Here is a 25948-nt window from a genome sequence, read left to right on the forward strand (position 1 = left end):
AACTGCAGGGACAGAGGGAAATGTTCCCTTATGTCCCTGCAGCATCTTGTAAATCCGTCCAGTCATCATGGCTGATTTCCAGTGATGGACGACAGGTAAGCCCAACTACAGCAAGTTAAACCTGCCAAAATTGATTGACATGCGTATACAGACTTTTTACTAGTCTGTATACCTGTATATTTATTTGCTATTATATTTAGCATTTATATATAAATGTTAAATATAAAGCACATAAATATACATGTATACCGACTAATATATAGCCTGTATACACATGTCAATCAATTTGGACAGGCTGGAGATGTACTTACCCCGTTGATGATCTCTGCAAGCAGGGACAGAGACTATTCCCGAGTGCATGTTTGAGCATGCACAGAAGAACAAACAGAAGGTATTATTTTCAGAATCCTGAAAACAATGTCTTCTATAACATTACAGGGACAGTGTGTTAACACGACCGCTGTCCCTGCACAAAATATTGCTAAATAGCAGCCATAAATTATCATAATTGATAAAAACTCATGATGATGTTGCCCAATAATATTCTGGGCAACATTGTCACTATTGCTGAATAGAACCCAAAGGGTTAATCACAAGAGCCCATTCCTATAATAATGTATGCAATGCTCTACAGAAAATATATATCATTCATATTAGTCCCTGCCCCATTAGAGCTTACAGTCTGAAATTCATAACACATAAGCATTTACACATAGTCCAATGCAAACATACATATTTTATAAATATACATGTATACCAGGAAGATATTATCATGCCTCTATGGGTCTAGAACTTGTGTCTAGCCTGAGAGTTATCAGTAATTAATAATATTAATTACCAGTCTTGGGTCTACTACTCCTGTGTTTCTATCTTCATTATATGCTTTGTAGTAAAGATGACCATACAAAAGTCCAGAGATGTAGTTTGCTTGGCTGTTGTCCTCACATTTTCAATCGTGGTGAAGGCCCTCCTGAAAAATTTTAGAGGCATGATAATATGTTTCTGATATACATGCATATCTATTATTATTCTTATTATTACTATTATTCTTTATTTATATTGTATAACTAATAAATCATGTACAGAGAACACAAATCATCCATAAGAGACCCTGCCCCATAAGAGCTTACATTCTAAAGAAAGTAATACAAAAATATTCTAACAAACACAAATTCAGTGTTGCATAAATATTGTTACAGACCAGCACAGTCCTGGATGTTACTGGTTCCAATTCAGTTAACAAGTCCACCAGCTCCAGACAATTTCCAGCTTCATTGGTTCCAGTCCGGTTACCTATTCCATCAGTTCCAGCCTGGACATCAGCGTCATTGGTTCCAATCGAGTAAAGAAGTACACTGGCTCCAGTCTGGTTTCCAACATCACTGTTCAACATCCATCGGTTCTAGCCCATTGCTCTCAAATCAGTTCTAGTATAACATTTTGCCAGCCTCAGTCCAGTTCCTGAGATACACAATACCAGTCCCAGCACAGTTACAGAGAGAACCATTATTGGTCCCAGCCCAGTTCAATAGATTCATATTACCAGTCCTAGTCCGGTTCCATAGTTACACATTACCAGCCAAAGTCCAGTTCCATAGTTATGCACTACTGGTCCTGGCCCAGTTACAGAGATTTCAGTTACCACTCCCAGCCCAGTTACAGAGATATGCATTACTGGTCTCATTATGATTCCAGAGATATATGCTGCTGGTGCTAGTCCAGTTCTTCATCTCTTAGACCTAGTCCTTAAGACTCTTGTCTCCTGTTCCTTCACTTCCTCTAGTGCCTACCTTCAACAATACCCTTGCAATTCACACTCAACTTCCATGTTCAAGAATTTCATTAGACCATCCAAATCCTGCCTACAGCTTGTATCGCAACTCCTACTCTAGACTGTAGTCGGGGAACACAAGCTAACCCAGAACTGACATATCTACTTTCACATGTCGGGGTTGGCAGGGTAATTTCACATTATAACAAAGGAAACAAGTGGCATTATTACAAAAGCCCATTCCAACAAGTATTTATGAAATGCTTTATAGAGCGAGAATATCGGTCATTTATATTAGTCCCTGCCCCATTGGAGCTTATAGACTAATTTTACCAACACAATAGCCTTACACACACACATTCTGTGTTGCAGAAATAAAGCAAGGTGATTTCGCACTATTGGGATGCAATGTTTTTTACATAATAATTACTGAAACTATGATTTCCGTGTTCTTTATGTAAATCCCCTAGTCAGCAATAGGATAATGGAGAAGAGAACATAATTATCTTCCTTATTAATTCCCTGCTCACAGAGTACCGTACTGTAGGGATCAGCCATTGATCTCTACACTGCTTTAACACTTTTTACTATTCAGCAAAGCAAAAAGTGTTAAATCACTCGAAATAATTGTACTTTATATAATGCCATCTCAAAATGGCGTTATATGAAAAAAATACTTACATGTCCATAAAACTGCAGGGACAGAGGGAAATGTTCAATTAAGTCCCTGCAGCATCTTGTAAATCCGTCCAGTCATCATGGCTGATTTCCAGTGATGGACGACAGGTAAGCCCAACTACAGCAAGTTAAACCTGCCAAAATTGATTGACATGCGTATACAGACTTTTTACTAGTCTGTATACCTGTATATTTATTTGCTATTATATTTAGCATTTATATATAAATGTTAAATATAAAGCACATAAATATACATGTATACCAACTAATATATAGCCTGTATACACATGTCAATCAATTTGGACAGGCTGGAGATGTACTTACCCCGTTGACGATCTCTGCAAGCAGGGACAGAGACTATTCCCGAGTGCATGTTTGAGCATGCACAGAAGAACAAACAGAAGGTATTATTTTCAGAATCCCGAAAACAATGTCTTCTATAACATTACAGGGACAGTGTGTTAACACGACCGCTGTCCCTGCACAAAATATTGCTAAATAGCAGCCATAAATTATCATAATTGATAAAAACTCATGATGATGTTGCCCAATAATATTCTGGGCAACATTGTCACTATTGCTGAATAGAACCCAAAGGGTTAATCACAAGATACCATTCCTATAATAATGTATGCAATGCTCTACAGAAAATATATATCATTCATATTAGTCCCTGCCCCATTAGAGCTTACAGTCTGAAATTCATAACACATAAGCATTTACACATAGTCCAATGCAAACATACATATTTTATAAATATACATGTATACCAGGAAGATATTATCATGCCTCTATGGGTCTAGAACTTGTGTCTAGCCTGAGAGTTATCAGTAATTAATAATATTAATTACCAGTCTTGGGTCTACTACTCCTGTGTTTCTATCTTCATTATATGCTTTGTAGTAAAGATGACCTTACAAAAGTCCAGAGATGTAGTTTGCTTGGCTGTTGTCCTCACATTTTCAATCGTGGTGAAGGCCCTCCTGAAAGATTTTAGAGGCATGATAATATGTTTCTGATATACATGCATATCTATTATTATTCTTATTATTACTATTATTCTTTATTTATATTGTATAACTAATAAATCATGTACAGAGAACACAAATCATCCATAAGAGACCCTGCCCCATAAGAGCTTACATTCTAAAGAAAGTAATACAAAAATATTCTAACAAACACAAATTCAGTGTTGCATAAATATTGTTACAGACCAGCACAGTCCTGGATGTTACTGTTCCAATCCAGTTAACAAGTCCACCAGCTCCAGACAATTTCCAGCTTCATTGGTTCCAGTCCGGTTACCTATTCCATCAGTTCCAGCCTGGACATCAGCGTCATTGGTTCCAATCGAGTAAAGAAGTACACTGGCTCCTGTCTGGTTTCCAACATCACTGTTCAACATCCATCGGTTCTAGCCCATTGCTCTCAAATCAGTTCTAGTATAACATTTTGCCAGCCTCAGTCCAGTTCCTGAGATACACAATACCAGTCCCAGCACAGTTACAGAGAGAACCATTATTGGTCCCAGCCCAGTTCAATAGATTCATATTACCAGTCCTAGTCCGGTTCCATAGTTACACATTACCAGCCAAAGTCCAGTTCCATAGTTATGCACTACTGGTCCTGGCCCAGTTACAGAGATTTCAGTTACCACTCCCAGCCCAGTTACAGAGATATGCATTACTGGTCTCATTATGATTCCAGAGATATATGCTGCTGGTGCTAGTCCAGTTCTTCATCTCTTAGACCTAGTCCTTAAGACTCTTGTCTCCTGTTCCTTCACTTCCTCTAGTGCCTACCTTCAACAATACCCTTGCAATTCACACTCAACTTCCATGTTCAAGACTTTCATTAGACCATCCAAATCCTGCCTACAGCTTGTATCGCAACTCCTACTCTAGACTGTAGTCGGGGAACACAAGCTAACCCAGAACTGACATATCTACTTTCACATGTCGGGGTTGGCAGGGTAATTTCACATTATAACAAAGGAAACAAGTGGCATTATTACAAAAGCCCATTCCAAAAAATATTTATGAAATGCTTTATAGAGCGAGAATATCGGTCATTTATATTAGTCCCTGCCCCATTGGAGCTTATAGACTAATTTTACCAACACAATAGCCTTACACACACACATTCTGTGTTGCAGAAATAAAGCAAGGTGATTTCGCACTATTGGGATGCAATGTTTTTTACATAATAATTACTGAAACTATGATTTCCGTGTTCTTTATGTAAATCCCCTAGTCAGCAATAGGATAATGGAGAAGAGAACATAATTATCTTCCTTATTAATTCCCTGCTCACAGAGTACCGTACTGTAGGGATCAGCCATTGATCTCTACACTGCTTTAACACTTTTTATTATTCAGCAAAGCAAAAAGTGTTAAATCACTCGAAATAATTGTACTTTATATAATGCCATCTCAAAATGGCGTTATATGAAAAAAATACTTACATGTCCATAAAACTGCAGGGACAGAGGGAAATGTTCCCTTAAGTCCCTGCAGCATCTTGTAAATCCGTCAAGTCATCATGGCTGATTTCCAGTGATGGACGACAGGTAAGCCCAACTACAGCAAGTTAAACCTGCCAAAATTGATTGACATGCGTATACAGACTTTTTACTAGTCTGTATACCTGTATATTTATTTGCTATTATATTTAGCATTTATATATAAATGTTAAATATAAAGCACATAAATATACATGTATACCGACTAATATATAGCCTGTATACACATGTCAATCAATTTGGACAGGCTGGAGATGTACTTACCCCGTTGACGATCTCTGCAAGCAGGGACAGAGACTATTCCCGAGTGCATGTTTGAGCATGCACAGAAGAACAAACAGAAGGTATTATTTTCAGAATCCCGAAAACAATGTCTTCTATAACATTACAGGGACAGTGTGTTAACACGACCGCTGTCCCTGCACAAAATATTGCTAAATAGCAGCCATAAATTATCATAATTGATAAAAACTCATGATGATGTTGCCCAATAATATTCTGGGCAACATTGTCACTATTGCTGAATAGAACCCAAAGGGTTAATCACAAGAGCCCATTCCTATAATAATGTATGCAATGCTCTACAGAAAATATATATCATTCATATTAGTCCCTGCCCCATTAGAGCTTACAGTCTGAAATTCATAACACATAAGCATTTACACATAGTCCAATGCAAACATACATATTTTATAAATATACATGTATACCAGGAAGATATTATCATGCCTCTATGGGTCTAGAACTTGTGTCTAGCCTGAGAGTTATCAGTAATTAATAATATTAATTACCAGTCTTGGGTCTACTACTCCTGTGTTTCTATCTTCATTATATGCTTTGTAGTAAAGATGACCTTACAAAAGTCCAGAGATGTAGTTTGCTTGGCTGTTGTCCTCACATTTTCAATCGTGGTGAAGGCCCTCCTGAAAAATTTTAGAGGCATGATAATATGTTTCTGATATACATGCATATCTATTATTATTCTTATTATTACTATTATTCTTTATTTATATTGTATAACTAATAAATCATGTACAGAGAACACAAATCATCCATAAGAGACCCTGCCCCATAAGAGCTTACATTCTAAAGAAAGTAATACAAAAATATTCTAACAAACACAAATTCAGTGTTGCATAAATATTGTTACAGACCAGCACAGTCCTGGATGTTACTGTTCCAATCCAGTTAACAAGTCCACCAGCTCCAGACAATTTCCAGCTTCATTGGTTCCAGTCCGGTTACCTATTCCATCAGTTCCAGCCTGGACATCAGCGTCATTGGTTCCAATCGAGTAAAGAAGTACACTGGCTCCTGTCTGGTTTCCAACATCACTGTTCAACATCCATCGGTTCTAGCCCATTGCTCTCAAATCAGTTCTAGTATAACATTTTGCCAGCCTCAGTCCAGTTCCTGAGATACACAATACCAGTCCCAGCACAGTTACAGAGAGAACCATTATTGGTCCCAGCCCAGTTCAATAGATTCATATTACCAGTCCTAGTCCGGTTCCATAGTTACACATTACCAGCCAAAGTCCAGTTCCATAGTTATGCACTACTGGTCCTGGCCCAGTTACAGAGATTTCAGTTACCACTCCCAGCCCAGTTACAGAGATATGCATTACTGGTCTCATTATGATTCCAGAGATATATGCTGCTGGTGCTAGTCCAGTTCTTCATCTCTTAGACCTAGTCCTTAAGACTCTTGTCTCCTGTTCCTTCACTTCCTCTAGTGCCTACCTTCAACAATACCCTTGCAATTCACACTCAACTTCCATGTTCAAGACTTTCATTAGACCATCCAAATCCTGCCTACAGCTTGTATCGCAACTCCTACTCTAGACTGTAGTCGGGGAACACAAGCTAACCCAGAACTGACATATCTACTTTCACATGTCGGGGTTGGCAGGGTAATTTCACATTATAACAAAGGAAACAAGTGGCATTATTACAAAAGCCCATTCCAACAAGTATTTATGAAATGCTTTATAGAGCGAGAATATCGGTCATTTATATTAGTCCCTGCCCCATTGGAGCTTATAGACTAATTTTACCAACACAATAGCCTTACACACACACATTCTGTGTTGCAGAAATAAAGCAAGGTGATTTCGCACTATTGGGATGCAATGTTTTTTACATAATAATTACTGAAACTATGATTTCCGTGTTCTTTATGTAAATCCCCTAGTCAGCAATAGGATAATGGAGAAGAGAACATAATTATCTTCCTTATTAATTCCCTGCTCACAGAGTACCGTACTGTAGGGATCAGCCATTGATCTCTACACTGCTTTAACACTTTTTACTATTCAGCAAAGCAAAAAGTGTTAAATCACTCGAAATAATTGTACTTTATATAATGCCATCTCAAAATGGCGTTATATGAAAAAAATACTTACATGTCCATAAAACTGCAGGGACAGAGGGAAATGTTCCCTTAAGTCCCTGCAGCATCTTGTAAATCCGTCAAGTCATCATGGCTGATTTCCAGTGATGGACGACAGGTAAGCCCAACTACAGCAAGTTAAACCTGCCAAAATTGATTGACATGCGTATACAGACTTTTTACTAGTCTGTATACCTGTATATTTATTTGCTATTATATTTAGCATTTATATATAAATGTTAAATATAAAGCACATAAATATACATGTATACCGACTAATATATAGCCTGTATACACATGTCAATCAATTTGGACAGGCTGGAGATGTACTTACCCCGTTGACGATCTCTGCAAGCAGGGACAGAGACTATTCCCGAGTGCATGTTTGAGCATGCACAGAAGAACAAACAGAAGGTATTATTTTCAGAATCCCGAAAACAATGTCTTCTATAACATTACAGGGACAGTGTGTTAACACGACCGCTGTCCCTGCACAAAATATTGCTAAATAGCAGCCATAAATTATCATAATTGATAAAAACTCATGATGATGTTGCCCAATAATATTCTGGGCAACATTGTCACTATTGCTGAATAGAACCCAAAGGGTTAATCACAAGAGCCCATTCCTATAATAATGTATGCAATGCTCTACAGAAAATATATATCATTCATATTAGTCCCTGCCCCATTAGAGCTTACAGTCTGAAATTCATAACACATAAGCATTTACACATAGTCCAATGCAAACATACATATTTTATAAATATACATGTATACCAGGAAGATATTATCATGCCTCTATGGGTCTAGAACTTGTGTCTAGCCTGAAAGTTATCAGTAATTAATAATATTAATTACCAGACTTGGGTCTACTACTCCTGTGGTTCTATCTTCATTATATGCTTTGTAGTAAAGATGACCTTACAAAAGTCCAGAGATGTAGTTTGCTTGGCTGTTGTCCTCACATTTTCAATCGTGGTGAAGGCCCTCCTGAAAAATTTTAGAGGCATGATAATATGTTCCTGATATACATGCATATCTATTATTATTCTTAATATTACTACTATTATTGTTTATTTATATTGTATAACTAATAAATCATGTACAGAGAACACAAGTCATCCATAAGAGTCCCTGCCCCATAAGAGCTTACATTCTAAAGAAAGTAATACAAAAATATTCTAACAAACACAAATTCAGTGTTGCATAAATATTGTTACAGACCAGCACAGTCCTGGATGTTACTGGTTCCAATCCAGTTAACAAGTCCACCAGCTCCAGACAATTTCCAGCTTCATTGGTTCCAGTCCGGTTACCTATTCCATCAGTTCCAGCCTGGACATCAGCGTTATTGGTTCCAATCGAGTAAAGAAGTACACTGGCTCCTGTCTGGTTTCCAACATCACTGTTCAACATCCATCGGTTCTAGCCCATTGCTCTCAAATCAGTTCTAGTATAACATTTTGCTAGCCTCAGTCCAGTTCCTGAGATACACAATACCAGTCCCAGCCCAGTTACAGAGAGAACCATTATTGGTCCCAGCCCAGTTCAATAGATTCATATTACCAGTCCTAGTCCGGTTCCATAGTTACACATTACCAGCCAAAGTCCAGTTCCATAGTTATGCACTACTGGTCCTGGCCCAGTTACAGAGATTTCAGTTACCACTCCCAGCCCAGTTACAGAGATATGCATTACTGGTCTCATTATGATTCCAGAGATATATGCTGCTGGTGCTAGTCCAGTTCTTCATCTCTTAGACCTAGTCCTTAAGACTCTTGTCTCCTGTTCCTTCACTTCCTCTAGTGCCTACCTTCAACAATACCCTTGCAATTCACACTCAACTTCCATGTTCAAGAATTTCATTAGACCATCCAAATCCTGCCTACAGCTTGTATCGCAACTCCTACTCTAGACTGTAGTCGGGGAACACAAGCTAACCCAGAACTGACATATCTACTTTCACATGTCGTGGTTGGCAGGGTAATTTCACATTATAACAAAGGATACAAGTGGCATTATTACAAAAGCCCATTCCAACAAGTATTTATGAAATGCTTTTTAGAGTGAGAATATCGGTCATTTATATTAGTCCCTGCCCCATTGGAGCTTATAGACTAATTTTACCAACACAATAGCCTTACACACACACATTCTGTGTTGCAGAAATAAAGCAAGGTGATTTCGCACTATTGGGATGCAATGTTTTTTACATAATAATTACTGAAACTATGATTTCCATGTTCTTTATGTAAATCCCCTAGTCAGCAATAGGATAATGGAGAAGAGAACATAATTATCTTCCTTATTAATTCCCTGCTCACAGAGTACCGTACTGTAGAGATCAGCCATTGATCTCTACACTGCTTTAACACTTTTTACTATTCAGCAAAGCAAAAAGTGTTAAATCACTCGAAATAATTGTACTTTATATAATGCCATCTCAGAATGGCGTTATATGAAAAAAATACTTACATGTCCATAAAACTGCAGGGACAGAGGGAAATGTTCCCTTAAGTCCCTGCAGCATCTTGTAAATCCGTCCAGTCAACATGGCTGATATCCAGTGATGGACGACAGGTAAGCCCAACTACAGCAAGTTAAACCTGCCAAAATTGATAGACATGCGTATACAGACTTTTTACTAGTCTGTATACCTGTATATTTATTTGCTATTATATTTAGCATTTATATATAAATGTTAAATATAAAGCACATAAATATACATGTATACCGACTAATATATAGCCTGTATACACATGTCAATCAATTTGGACAGGCTGGAGATGTACTTACCCCGTTGACGATCTCTGCAAGCAGGGACAGAGACTATTCCCGAGTGCATGTTTGAGCATGCACAGAAGAACAAACAGAAGGTATTATTTTCGGAATCCCGAAAACAATGTCTTCTATAACATTACAGGGACAGCGTGTTAACACGACCGCTGTCCCTGCACAAAATATTGCTAAATAGCAGCCATAAATTATCATAATTGATAAAAACTCATGATGATGTTGCCCAATAATATTCTGGGCAACATTGTCACTATTGCTGAATAGAACCCAAAGGGTTAATCACAAGAGCCCATTCCTATAATAATGTATGCAATGCTCTACAGAAAATATATATCATTCATATTAGTCCCTGCCCCATTAGAGCTTACAGTCTGAAATTCATAACACATAAGCATTTACACATAGTCCAATGCAAACATACATATTTTATAAATATACATGTATACCAGGAAGATATTATCATGCCTCTATGGGTCTAGAACTTGTGTCTAGCCTGAGAGTTATCAGTAATTAATAATATGAATTACCTGTCTTGGGTCTACTACTCCTGTGGTTCTATCTTCATTATATGCTTTGTAGTAAAGATGACCTTACAAAAGTCCAGAGATGTAGTTTGCTTGGCTGTTGTCCTCACATTTTTAATCGTGGTGAAGGCCCTCCTGAAAAATTTTAGAGGCATGATAATATGTTCCTGATATACATGCATATCTATTATTATTATTATTATTACTACTATTATTGTTTATTTATATTGTATAACTAATAAAACATGTACAGAGAACACAAATCATCCATAAGAGTCCCTGCCCCATAAGAGCTTACATTCTAAAGAAAGTAATACAAAAATATTCTAACAAACACAAATTCAGTGTTGCATAAATATTGTTACAGACCAGCACAGTCCTGGATGTTACTGGTTCCAATCCAGTTAACAAGTCCACCAGCTCCAGACAATTTCCAGCTTCATTGGTTCCAGTCCGGTTACCTATTCCATCAGTTCCAGCCTGGACATCAGCGTCATTGGTTCCAATCGAGTAAAGAAGTACACTGGCTCCTGTCTGGTTTCCAACATCACTGTTCAACATCCATCGGTTCTAGCCCATTGCTCTCAAATCAGTTCTAGTATAACATTTTGCCAGCCTCAGTCCAGTTCCTGAGATACACAATACCAGTCCCAGCCCAGTTACAGAGAGAACCATTATTGGTCCCAGCCCAGTTCAATAGATTCATATTACCAGTCCTAGTCCGGTTCCATAGTTACACATTACCAGCCAAAGTCCAGTTCCATAGTTATGCACTACTGGTCCTGGCCCAGTTACAGAGATTTCAGTTACCACTCCCAGCCCAGTTACAGAGATATGCATTACTGGTCTCATTCTGATTCCAGAGATATATGCTGCTGGTGGTAGTCCAGTTCTTCATCTCTTAGACCTAGTCCTTAAGACTCTTGTCTCCTGTTCCTTCACTTCCTCCAGTGCCTACCTTCAACAATACCCTTGCAATTCACACTCAACTTCCATGTTCAAGAATTTAATTAGACCATCCAAATCCTGCCTACAGCTTGTATCGCAACTCCTACTCTAGACTGTAGTCGGGGAACACAAGCTAACCCAGAACTGACATATCTACTTTCACATGTCGCGGTTGGCAGGGTAATTTCACATTATAACAAAGGATACAAGTGGCATTATTACAAAAGCCCATTCCAACAAGTATTTATGAAATGCTTTTTAGAGTGAGAATATCGGTCATTTATATTAGTCCCTGCCCCATTGGAGCTTATAGACTAATTTTACCAACACAATAGCCTTACACACACACATTCTGTGTTGCAGAAATAAAGCAAGGTGATTTCGCACTATTGGGATGCAATGTTTTTTACATAATAATTACTGAAACTATGATTTCCGTGTTCTTTATGTAAATCCCCTAGTCAGCAATAGGATAATGGAGAAGAGAACATAATTATCTTCCTTATTAATTCCCTGCTCACAGAGTACCGTACTGTAGGGATCAGCCATTGATCTCTACACTGCTTTAACACTTTTTACTATTCAGCAAAGCAAAAAGTGTTAAATCACTCGAAATAATTGTACTTTATATAATGCCATCTCAGAATGGCGTTATATGAAAAAAATACTTACATGTCCATAAAACTGCAGGGACAGAGGGAAATGTTCCCTTAAGTCCCTGCAGCATCTTGTAAATCCGTCCAGTCAACATGGCTGATATCCAGTGATGGACGACAGGTAAGCCCAACTACAGCAAGTTAAACCTGCCAAAATTGATTGACATGCATATACAGACTTTTTACTAGTCTGTATACCTGTATATTTATTTGCTATTATATTTAGCATTTATATATAAATGTTAAATATAAAGCACATAAATATACATGTATACCGACTAATATATAGCCTGTATACACATGTCAATCTATTTGGACAGGCTGGAGATGTACTTACCCCGTTGACGATCTCTGCAAGCAGGGACAGAGACTATTCCCGAGTGCATGTTTGAGCATGCACAGAAGAACAAACAGAAGGTATTATTTTCGGAATCCTGAAAAAAATGTCTTCTATAACATTACAGGGACAGCGTGTTAACACGACCGCTGTCCCTGCACAAAATATTGCTAAATAGCAGCCATAAATTATCATAATTGATAAAAACTCATGATGATGTTGCCCAATAATATTCTGGGCAACATTGTCACTATTGCTGAATAGAACCCAAAGGGTTAATCACAAGAGCCCATTCCTATAATAATGTATGCAATGCTCTACAGAAAATATATATCGTTCATATTAGTCCCTGCCCCATTAGAGCTTACAGTCTGAAATTCATAACACATAAGCATTTACACATAGTCCAATGCAAACATACATATTTTATAAATATACATGTATACCAGGAAGATATTATCATGCCTCTATGGGTCTAGAACTTGTGTCTAGCCTGAGAGTTATCAGTAATTAATAATATGAATTACCTGTCTTGGGTCTACTACTCCTGTGGTTCTATCTTCAGTATATGCTTTGTAGTAAAGATGACCTTACAAAAGTCCAGAGATGTAGTTTGCTTGGCTGTTGTCCTCACATTTTCAATCGTGGTGAAGGCCCTCCTGAAAAATTTTAGAGGCATGATAATATGTTCCTGATATACATGCATATCTATTATTATTCTTATTATTACTATTATTCTTTATTTATATTGTATAACTAATAAATCATGTACAGAGAACACAAATCATCCATAAGAGTCCCTGCCCCATAAGAGCTTACATTCTAAAGAAAGTAATACAAAAATATTCTAACAAACACAAATTCAGTGTTGCATAAATATTGTTACAGACCAGCACAGTCCTGGATGTTACTGGTTCCAATCCAGTTAACAAGTCCACCAGCTCCAGACAATTTCCAGCTTCATTGGTTCCAGTCCGGTTACCTATTCCATCAGTTCCAGCCTGGACATCAGCGTCATTGGTTCCAATTGAGTAAAGAAGTACACTGGCTCCTGTCTGGTTTCCAACATCACTGTTCAACATCCATCGGTTCTAGCCCATTGCTCTCAAATCAGTTCTAGTATAACATTTTGCTAGCCTCAGTCCAGATCCTGAGATACACAATACCAGTCCCAGCCCAGTTACAGAGAGAACCATTATTGGTCCCAGCACAGTTCAATAGATTCATATTACCAGTCCTAGTCTGGTTCCATAGTTACACATTACCAGCGAAAGTCCAGTTCCATAGTTATGCACTACTGGTCCTGGCCCAGTTACAGAGATTTCAGTTACCACTCCCAGCCCAGTTACAGAGATATGCATTACTGGTCTCATTCTGATTCCAGAGATATATGCTGCTGGTGCTAGTCCAGTTCTTCATCTCTTAGACCTAGTCCTTAAGACTCTTGTCTCCTGTTCCTTCACTTCCTCTAGTGCCTACCTTCAACAATACCCTTGCAATTCACACTCAACTTCCATGTTCAAGAATTTCATTAGACCATCCAAATCCTGCCTACAGCTTGTATCGCAACTCCTACTCTAGACTGTAGTCGGGGAACACAAGCTAACCCAGAACTGACATATCTACTTTCACATGTCGCGGTTGGCAGGGTAATTTCACATTATAACAAAGGATACAAGTGGCATTATTACAAAAGCCCATTCCAACAAGTATTTATGAAATGCTTTTTAGAGTGAGAATATCGGTCATTTATATTAGTCCCTGCCCCATTGGAGCTTATAGACTAATTTTACCAACACAATAGCCTTACACACACACATTCTGTGTTGCAGAAATAAAGCAAGGTGATTTCGCACTATTGGGATGCAATGTTTTTTACATAATAATTACTGAAACTATGATTTCCGTGTTCTTTATGTAAATCCCCTAGTCAGCAATAGGATAATGGAGAAGAGAACATAATTATCTTCCTTATTAATTCCCTGCTCACAGAGTACCGTACTGTAGGGATCAGCCATTGATCTCTACAATGCTTTAACACTTTTTACTATTCAGCAAAGCAAAAAGTGTTAAATCACTCGAAATAATTGTACTTTATATAATGCCATCTCAGAATGGCGTTATATGAAAAAAATACTTACATGTCCATAAAACTGCAGGGACAGAGGGAAATGTTCCCTTAAGTCCCTGCAGCATCTTGTAAATCTGTCCAGTCAACATGGCTGATATCCAGTGATGGACGACAGGTAAGCCCAACTACAGCAAGTTAAACCTGCCAAAATTGATTGACATGCGTATACAGACTTTTTACTAGTCTGTATACCTGTATATTTATTTGCTATTATATTTAGCATTTATATATAAATGTTAAATATAAAGCACATAAATATACATGTATACCGACTAATATATAGCCTGTATACACATGTCAATCAATTTGGACAGGCTGGAGATGTACTTACCCCGTTGACGATCTCTGCAAGCAGGGACAGAGACTATTCCCGAGTGCATGTTTGAGCATGCACAGAAGAACAAACAGAAGGTATTATTTTCGGAATCCCGAAAACAATGTCTTCTATAACATTACAGGGACAGCGTGTTAACACGACCGCTGTCCCTGCACAAAATATTGCTAAATAGCAGCCATAAATTATCATAATTGATAAAAACTCATGATGATGTTGCCCAATAATATTCTGGGCAACATTGTCACTATTGCTGAATAGAACCCAAAGGGTTAATCACAAGAGCCCATTCCTATAATAATGTATGCAATGCTCTACAGAAAATATATATTGTTCATATTAGTCCCTGCCCCTTTAGAGCTTACAGTCTGAAATTCATAACACATAAGCATTTACACATAGTCCAATGCAAACATACATATTTTATAAATATACATGTATACCAGGAAGATATTATCATGCCTCTATGGGTCTAGAACTTGTGTCTAGCCTGAGAATTATCAGTAATTAATAATATGAATTACCTGTCTTGGGTCTACTACTCCTGTGGTTCTATCTTCATTATATGCTTTGTAGTAAAGATGACCTTACAAAAGTCCAGAGATGTAGTTTGCTTGGCTGTTGTCCTCACATTTTTAATCGTGGTGAAGGCCCTCCTGAAAAATTTTAGAGGCATGATAATATGTTCCTGATATACATGCATATCTATTATTATTCTTATTATTACTACTATTATTGTTTATTTATATTGTATAACTAATAAAACATGTACAGAGAACACAAATCATCCATAAGAGTCCCTGCCCCATAAGAGCTTACATTCTAAAGAAAGTAATACAAAAATATTCTAACAAACACAAATTCAGTGTTGCATAAATATTGTTACAGACCAGCACAGTCCTGGATGTTACTGGTTCCAATCCAGTTAACAAGTCCACCAGCTCCAGACAATTTCCAGCTTCATTGGTTCCAGTCCGGTTACCTATTCCATCAGTTCCAGCCTGGACATCAGCGTCATTGGTTCCAATCGAGTAAAGAAGTACACTGGCACCTGTCTGGTTTCCAACATCACTGTTCAACATCCATCGGTTCTAGCCCATTGCTCTCAAATCAGTTCTAGTATAACATTTTGCTAGCCTCAGTCCAGTTCCTGAGATACACAATACCAGTCCCAGCCCAGTTACAGAGAGAACCATTATTGGTCCCAGCCCAGTTCAATAGATTCATATTACCAGTCCTAGTCCGGTTCCATAGTTACACATTACCAGCCAAAGTCCAGTTCCATAGTTATGCACTACTGGTCCTGGCCCAGTTACAGAGATTTCAGTTACCACTCCCAGCCCAGTTACAGAGATATGCATTACTGGTCTCATTCTGATTCCAGAGATATATGCTGCTGGTGCTAGTCCAGTTCTTCATCTCTTAGACCTAGTCCTTAAGACTCTTGTCTCCTGTTCCTTCACTTCCTCTAGTGCCTACCTTCAACAATACCCTTGCAATTCACACTCAACTTCCATGTTCAAGAATTTCATTAGACCATCCAAATCCTGCCTACAGCTTGTATCGCAACTCCTACTCTAGACTGTAGTCGGGGAACACAAGCTAACCCAGAACTGACATATCTACTTTCACATGTCGCGGTTGGCAGGGTAATTTCACATTATAACAAAGGATACAAGTGGCATTATTACAAAAGCCCATTCCAACAAGTATTTATGAAATGCTTTTTAGAGTGAGAATATCGGTCATTTATATTAGTCCCTGCCCCATTGGAGCTTATAGACTAATTTTACCAACACAATAGCCTTACACACACACATTCTGTGTTGCAGAAATAAAGCAAGGTGATTTCGCACTATTGGGATGCAATGTTTTTTACATAATAATTACTGAAACTATGATTTCCGTGTTCTTTATGTAAATCCCCTAGTCAGCAATAGGATAATGGAGAAGAGAACATAATTATCTTCCTTATTAATTCCCTGCTCACAGAGTACCGTACTGTAGGGATCAGCCATTGATCTCTACACTGCTTTAACACTTTTTACTATTCAGCAAAGCAAAAAGTGTTAAATCACTCGAAATAATTGTACTTTATATAATGCCATCTCAGAATGGCGTTATATGAAAAAAATACTTACATGTCCATAAAACTGCAGGGACAGAGGGAAATGTTCCCTTAAGTCCCTGCAGCATCTTGTAAATCCGTCCAGTCAACATGGCTGATATCCAGTGATGGACGACAGGTAAGCCCAACTACAGCAAGTTAAACCTGCCAAAATTGATTGACATGCGTATACAGACTTTTTACTAGTCTGTATACCTGTATATTTATTTGCTATTATATTTAGCATTTATATATAAATGTTAAATATAAAGCACATAAATATACATGTATACCGACTAATATATAGCCTGTATACACATGTCAATCTATTTGGACAGGCTGGAGATGTACTTACCCCGTTGACGATCTCTGCAAGCAGGGACAGAGACTATTCCCGAGTGCATGTTTGAGCATGCACAGAAGAACAAACAGAAGGTATTATTTTCGGAATCCTGAAAACAATGTCTTCTATAACATTACAGGGACAGCGTGTTAACACGACCGCTGTCCCTGCACAAAATATTGCTAAATAGCAGCCATAAATTATCATAATTGATAAAAACTCATGATGATGTTGCCCAATAATATTCTGGGCAACATTGTCACTATTGCTGAATAGAACCCAAAGGGTTAATCACAAGAGCCCATTCCTATAATAATGTATGCAATGCTCTACAGAAAATATATATCGTTCATATTAGTCCCTGCCCCATTAGAGCTTACAGTCTGAAATTCATAACACATAAGCATTTACACATAGTCCAATGCAAACAAACATATTTTATAAATATACATGTATACCAGGAAGATATTATCATGCCTCTATGGGTCTAGAACTTGTGTCTAGCCTGAGAGTTATCAGTAATTTATAATATGAATTACCTATCTTGGGTCTACTACTCCTGTGGTTCTATCTTCATTATATGCTTTGTAGTAAAGATGACCTTACAAAAGTCCAGAGATGTAGTTTGCTTGGCTGTTGTCCTCACATTTTCAATCGTGGTGAAGGCCCTCCTGAAAAATTTTAGAGGCATGATAATATGTTCCTGATATACATGCATATCTATTATTATTCTTATTATTACTATTATTCTTTATTTATATTGTATAACTAATAAATCATGTACAGAGAACACAAATCATCCATAAGAGTCCCTGCCCCATAAGAGCTTACATTCTAAAGAAAGTAATACAAAAATATTCTAACAAACACAAATTCAGTGTTGCATAAATATTGTTACAGACCAGCACAGTCCTGGATGTTACTGGTTCCAATCCAGTTAACAAGTCCACCAGCTCCAGACAATTTCCAGCTTCATTGGTTCCAGTCCGGTTACCTATTCCATCAGTTCCAGCCTGGACATCAGCGTCATTGGTTCCAATTGAGTAAAGAAGTACACTGGCTCCTGTCTGGTTTCCAACATCACTGTTCAACATCCATCGGTTCTAGCCCATTGCTCTCAAATCAGTTCTAGTATAACATTTTGCCAGCCTCAGTCCAGTTCCTGAGATACACAATACCAGTCCCAGCCCAGTTACAGAGAGAACCATTATTGGTCCCAGCCCAGTTCAATAGATTCATATTACCAGTCCTAGTCTGGTTCCATAGTTACACATTACCAGCCAAAGTCCAGTTCCATAGTTATGCACTACTGGTCCTGGCCCAGTTACAGAGATTTCAGTTACCACTCCCAGCCCAGTTACAGAGATATGCATTACTGGTCTCATTCTGATTCCAGAGATATATGCTGCTGGTGCTAGTCCAGTTCTTCATCTCTTAGACCTAGTCCTTAAGACTCTTGTCTCCTGTTCCTTCACTTCCTCTAGTGCCTACCTTCAACAATACCCTTGCAATTCACACTCAACTTCCATGTTCAAGAATTTCATTAGACCATCCAAATCCTGCCTACAGCTTGTATCGCAACTCCTACTCTAGACTGTAGTCGGGGAACACAAGCTAACCCAGAACTGACATATCTACTTTCACATGTCGCGGTTGGCAGGGTAATTTCACATTATAACAAAGGATACAAGTGGCATTATTACAAAAGCCCATTCCAACAAGTATTTATGAAATGCTTTTTAGAGTGAGAATATCGGTCATTTATATTAGTCCCTGCCCCATTGGAGCTTATAGACTAATTTTACCAACACAATAGCCTTACACACACACATTCTGTGTTGCAGAAATAAAGCAAGGTGATTTCGCACTATTGGGATGCAATGTTTTTTACATAATAATTACTGAAACTATGATTTCCGTGTTCTTTATGTAAATCCCCTAGTCAGCAATAGGATAATGGAGAAGAGAACATAATTATCTTCCTTATTAATTCCCTGCTCACAGAGTACCGTACTGTAGGGATCAGCCATTGATCTCTACACTGCTTTAACACTTTTTACTATTCAGCAAAGCAAAAAGTGTTAAATCACTCGAAATAATTGTACTTTATATAATGCCATCTCAGAATGGCGTTATATGAAAAAAATACTTACATGTCCATAAAACTGCAGGGACAGAGGGAAATGTTCCCTTAAGTCCCTGCAGCATCTTGTAAATCCGTCCAGTCAACATGGCTGATATCCAGTGATGGACGACAGGTAAGCCCAACTACAGCAAGTTAAACCTGCCAAAATTGATTGACATGCATATACAGACTTTTTACTAGTCTGTATACCTGTATATTTATTTGCTATTATATTTAGCATTTATATATAAATGTTAAATATAAAGCACATAAATATACATGTATACCGACTAATATATAGCCTGTATACACATGTCAATCTATTTGGACAGGCTGGAGATGTACTTACCCCGTTGACGATCTCTGCAAGCAGGGACAGAGACTATTCCCGAGTGCATGTTTGAGCATGCACAGAAGAACAAACAGAAGGTATTATTTTTGGAATCCTGAAAACAATGTCTTCTATAACATTACAGGGACAGCGTGTTAACACGACCGCTGTCCCTGCACAAAATATTGCTAAATAGCAGCCATAAATTATCATAATTGATAAAAACTCATGATGATGTTGCCCAATAATATTCTGGGCAACATTGTCACTATTGCTGAATAGAACCCAAAGGGTTAATCACAAGAGCCCATTCCTATAATAATGTATGCAATGCTCTACAGAAAATATATATCGTTCATATTAGTCCCTGCCCCATTAGAGCTTACAGTCTGAAATTCATAACACATAAGCATTTACACATAGTCCAATGCAAACATACATATTTTATAAATATACATGTATACCAGGAAGATATTATCATGCCTCTATGGGTCTAGAACTTGTGTCTAGCCTGAGAGTTATCAGTAATTAATAATATGAATTACCTGTCTTGGGTCTACTACTCCTGTGGTTCTATCTTCAGTATATGCTTTGTAGTAAAGATGACCTTACAAAAGTCCAGAGATGTAGTTTGCTTGGCTGTTGTCCTCACATTTTCAATCGTGGTGAAGGCCCTCCTGAAAAATTTTAGAGGCATGATAATATGTTCCTGATATACATGCATATCTATTATTATTCTTATTATTACTATTATTCTTTATTTATATTGTATAACTAATAAATCATGTACAGAGAACACAAATCATCCATAAGAGTCCCTGCCCCATAAGAGCTTACATTCTAAAGAAAGTAATACAAAAATATTCTAACAAACACAAATTCAGTGTTGCATAAATATTGTTACAGACCAGCACAGTCCTGGATGTTACTGGTTCCAATCCAGTTAACAAGTCCACCAGCTCCAGACAATTTCCAGCTTCATTGGTTCCAGTCCGGTTACCTATTCCATCAGTTCCAGCCTGGACATCAGCGTCATTGGTTCCAATTGAGTAAAGAAGTACACTGGCTCCTGTCTGGTTTCCAACATCACTGTTCAACATCCATCGGTTCTAGCCCATTGCTCTCAAATCAGTTCTAGTATAACATTTTGCCAGCCTCAGTCCAGTTCCTGAGATACACAATACCAGTCCCAGCCCAGTTACAGAGAGAACCATTATTGGTCCCAGCACAGTTCAATAGATTCATATTACCAGTCCTAGTCTGGTTCCATAGTTACACATTACCAGCCAAAGTCCAGTTCCATAGTTATGCACTACTGGTCCTGGCCCAGTTACAGAGATTTCAGTTACCACTCCCAGCCCAGTTACAGAGATATGCATTACTGGTCTCATTCTGATTCCAGAGATATATGCTGCTGGTGCTAGTCCAGTTCTTCATCTCTTAGACCTAGTCCTTAAGACTCTTGTCTCCTGTTCCTTCACTTCCTCTAGCGCCTACCTTCAACAATACCCTTGCAATTCACACTCAACTTCCATGTTCAAGAATTTCATTAGACCATCCAAATCCTGCCTACAGCTTGTATCGCAACTCCTACTCTAGACTGTAGTCGGGGAACACAAGCTAACCCAGAACTGACATATCTACTTTCACATGTCGCGGTTGGCAGGGTAATTTCACATTATAACAAAGGATACAAGTGGCATTATTACAAAAGCCCATTCCAACAAGTATTTATGAAATGCTTTTTAGAGTGAGAATATCGGTCATTTATATTAGTCCCTGCCCCATTGGAGCTTATAGACTAATTTTACCAACACAATAGCCTTACACACACACATTCTGTGTTGCAGAAATAAAGCAAGGTGATTTCGCACTATTGGGATGCAATGTTTTTTACATAATAATTACTGAAACTATGATTTCTGTGTTCTTTATGTAAATCCCCTAGTCAGCAATAGGATAATGGAGAAGAGAACATAATTATCTTCCTTATTAATTCCCTGCTCACAGAGTACCGTACTGTAGGGATCAGCCATTGATCTCTACAATGCTTTAACACTTTTTACTATTCAGCAAAGCAAAAAGTGTTAAATCACTCGAAATAATTGTACTTTATATAATGCCATCTCAGAATGGCGTTATATGAAAAAAATACTCACATGTCCATAAAACTGCAGGGACAGAGGGAAATGTTCCCTTAAGTCCCTGCAGCATCTTGTAAATCCGTCCAGTCAACATGGCTGATATCCAGTGATGGACGACAGGTAAGCCCAACTACAGCAAGTTAAACCTGCCAAAATTGATTGACATGCGTATACAGACTTTTTACTAGTCTGTATACCTGTATATTTATTTGCTATTATATTTAGCATTTATATATAAATGTTAAATATAAAGCACATAAATATACATGTATACCGACTAATATATAGCCTGTATACACATGTCAATCAATTTGGACAGGCTGGAGATGTACTTACCCCGTTGACGATCTCTGCAAGCAGGGACAGAGACTATTCCCGAGTGCATGTTTGAGCATGCACAGAAGAACAAACAGAAGGTATTATTTTCGGAATCCCGAAAACAATGTCTTCTATAACATTACAGGGACAGCGTGTTAACACGACCGCTGTCCCTGCACAAAATATTGCTAAATAGCAGCCATAAATTATCATAATTGATAAAAACTCATGATGATGTTGCCCAATAATATTCTGGGCAACATTGTCACTATTGCTGAATAGAACCCAAAGGGTTAATCACAAGAGCCCATTCCTATAATAATGTATGCAATGCTCTACAGAAAATATATATCGTTCATATTAGTCCCTGCCCCTTTAGAGCTTACAGTCTGAAATTCATAACACATAAGCATTTACACATAGTCCAATGCAAACATACATATTTTATAAATACACATGTATACCAGGAAGATATTATCATGCCTCTATGGTCTAGAACTTGTGTCTAGCCTGAGAATTATCAGTAATTAATAATATGAATTACCTGTCTTGGGTCTACTACTCCTGTGGTTCTATCTTCATTATATGCTTTGTAGTAAAGATGACCTTACAAAAGTCCAGAGATGTAGTTTGCTTGGCTGTTGTCCTCACATTTTTAATCGTGGTGAAGGCCCTCCTGAAAAATTTTAGAGGCATGATAATATGTTCCTGATATACATGCATATCTATTATTATTCTTATTATTACTACTATTATTGTTTATTTATATTGTATAACTAATAAAACATGTACAGAGAACACAAATCATCCATAAGAGTCCCTGCCCCATAAGAGCTTACATTCTAAAGAAAGTAATACAAAAATATTCTAACAAACACAAATTCAGTGTTGCATAAATATTGTTACAGACCAGCACAGTCCTGGATGTTACTGGTTCCAATCCAGTTAACAAGTCCACCAGCTCCAGACAATTTCCAGCTTCATTGGTTCCAGTCCGGTTACCTATTCCATCAGTTCCAGCCTGGACATCAGCGTCATTGGTTCCAATCGAGTAAAGAAGTACACTGGCTCCTGTCTGGTTTCCAACATCACTGTTCAACATCCATCGGTTCTAGCCCATTGCTCTCAAATCAGTTCTAGTATAACATTTTGCTAGCCTCAGTCCAGTTCCTGAGATACACAATACCAGTCCCAGCCCAGTAACAGAGAGAACCATTATTGGTCCCAGCCCAGTTCAATAGATTCATATTACCAGTCCTAGTCCGGTTCCATAGTTACACATTACCAGCCAAAGTCCAGTTCCATAGTTATGCACTACTGGTCCTGGCCCAGTTACAGAGATTTCAGTTACCACTCCCAGCCCAGTTACAGAGATATGCATTACTGGTCTCATTCTGATTCCAGAGATATATGCTGCTGGTGCTAGTCCAGTTCTTCATCTCTTAGACCTAGTCCTTAAGACTCTTGTCTCCTGTTCCTTCACTTCCTCTAGTGCCTACCTTCAACAATACCCTTGCAATTCACACTCAACTTCCATGTTCAAGAATTTCATTAGACCATCCAAATCCTGCCTACAGCTTGTATCGCAACTCCTACTCTAGACTGTAGTCGGGGAACACAAGCTAACCCAGAACTGACATATCTACTTTCACATGTCGCGGTTGGCAGGGTAATTTCACATTATAACAAAGGATACAAGTGGCATTATTACAAAAGCCCATTCCAACAAGTATTTATGAAATGCTTTTTAGAGTGAGAATATCGGTCATTTATATTAGTCCCTGCCCCATTGGAGCTTATAGACTAATTTTACCAACACAATAGCCTTACACACACACATTCTGTGTTGCAGAAATAAAGCAAGGTGATTTCGCACTATTGGGATGCAATGTTTTTTACATAATAATTACTGAAACTATGATTTCCGTGTTCTTTATGTAAATCCCCTAGTCAGCAATAGGATAATGGAGAAGAGAACATAATTATCTTCCTTATTAATTCCCTGCTCACAGAGTACCGTACTGTAGGGATCAGCCATTGATCTCTACACTGCTTTAACACTTTTTACTATTCAGCAAAGCAAAAAGTGTTAAATCACTCGAAATAATTGTACTTTATATAATGCCATCTCAGAATGGCGTTATATGAAAAAAATACTTACATGTCCATAAAACTGCAGGGACAGAGGGAAATGTTCCCTTAAGTCCCTGCAGCATCTTGTAAATCCGTCCAGTCAACATGGCTGATATCCAGTGATGGACGACAGGTAAGCCCAACTACAGCAAGTTAAACCTGCCAAAATTGATTGACATGCGTATACAGACTTTTTACTAGTCTGTATACCTGTATATTTATTTGCTATTATATTTAGTATTTATATATAAATGTTAAATATAAAGCACATAAATATACATGTATACCGACTAATATATAGCCTGTATACACATGTCAATCTATTTGGACAGGCTGGAGATGTACTTACCCCGTTGACGATCTCTGCAAGCAGGGACAGAGACTATTCCCGAGTGCATGTTTGAGCATGCACAGAAGAACAAACAGAAGGTATTATTTTCGGAATCCTGAAAACAATGTCTTCTATAACATTACAGGGACAGCGTGTTAACACGACCGCTGTCCCTGCACAAAATATTGCTAAATAGCAGCCATAAATTATCATAATTGATAAAAACTCATGATGATGTTGCCCAATAATATTCTGGGCAACATTGTCACTATTGCTGAATAGAACCCAAAGGGTTAATCACAAGAGCCCATTCCTATAATAATGTATGCAATGCTCTACAGAAAATATATATCGTTCATATTAGTCCCTGCCCCATTAGAGCTTACAGTCTGAAATTCATAACACATAAGCATTTACACATAGTCCAATGCAAACATACATATTTTATAAATATACATGTATACCAGGAAGATATTATCATGCCTCTATGGGTCTAGAACTTGTGTCTAGCCTGAGAGTTATCAGTAATTTATAATATGAATTACCTGTCTTGGGTCTACTACTCCTGTGGTTCTATCTTCATTATATGCTTTGTAGTAAAGATGACCTTACAAAAGTCCAGAGATGTAGTTTGCTTGGCTGTTGTCCTCACATTTTCAATCGTGGTGAAGGCCCTCCTGAAAAATTTTAGAGGCATGATAATATGTTCCTGATATACATGCATATCTATTATTATTCTTATTATTACTATTATTCTTTATTTATATTGTATAACTAATAAATCATGTACAGAGAACACAAATCATCCATAAGAGTCCCTGCCCCATAAGAGCTTACATTCTAAAGAAAGTAATACAAAAATATTCTAACAAACACAAATTCAGTGTTGCATAAATATTGTTACAGACCAGCACAGTCCTGGATGTTACTGGTTCCAATCCAGTTAACAAGTCCACCAGCTCCAGACAATTTCCAGCTTCATTGGTTCCAGTCCGGTTACCTATTCCATCAGTTCCAGCCTGGACA

The sequence above is a fragment of the Taudactylus pleione genome, unplaced genomic scaffold, assembly GCF_031769625.1.
Source record: "Taudactylus pleione unplaced genomic scaffold, aTauple2 ptg000774l, whole genome shotgun sequence".
NCBI classification, from domain to species: domain Eukaryota; kingdom Metazoa; phylum Chordata; class Amphibia; order Anura; family Myobatrachidae; genus Taudactylus; species Taudactylus pleione.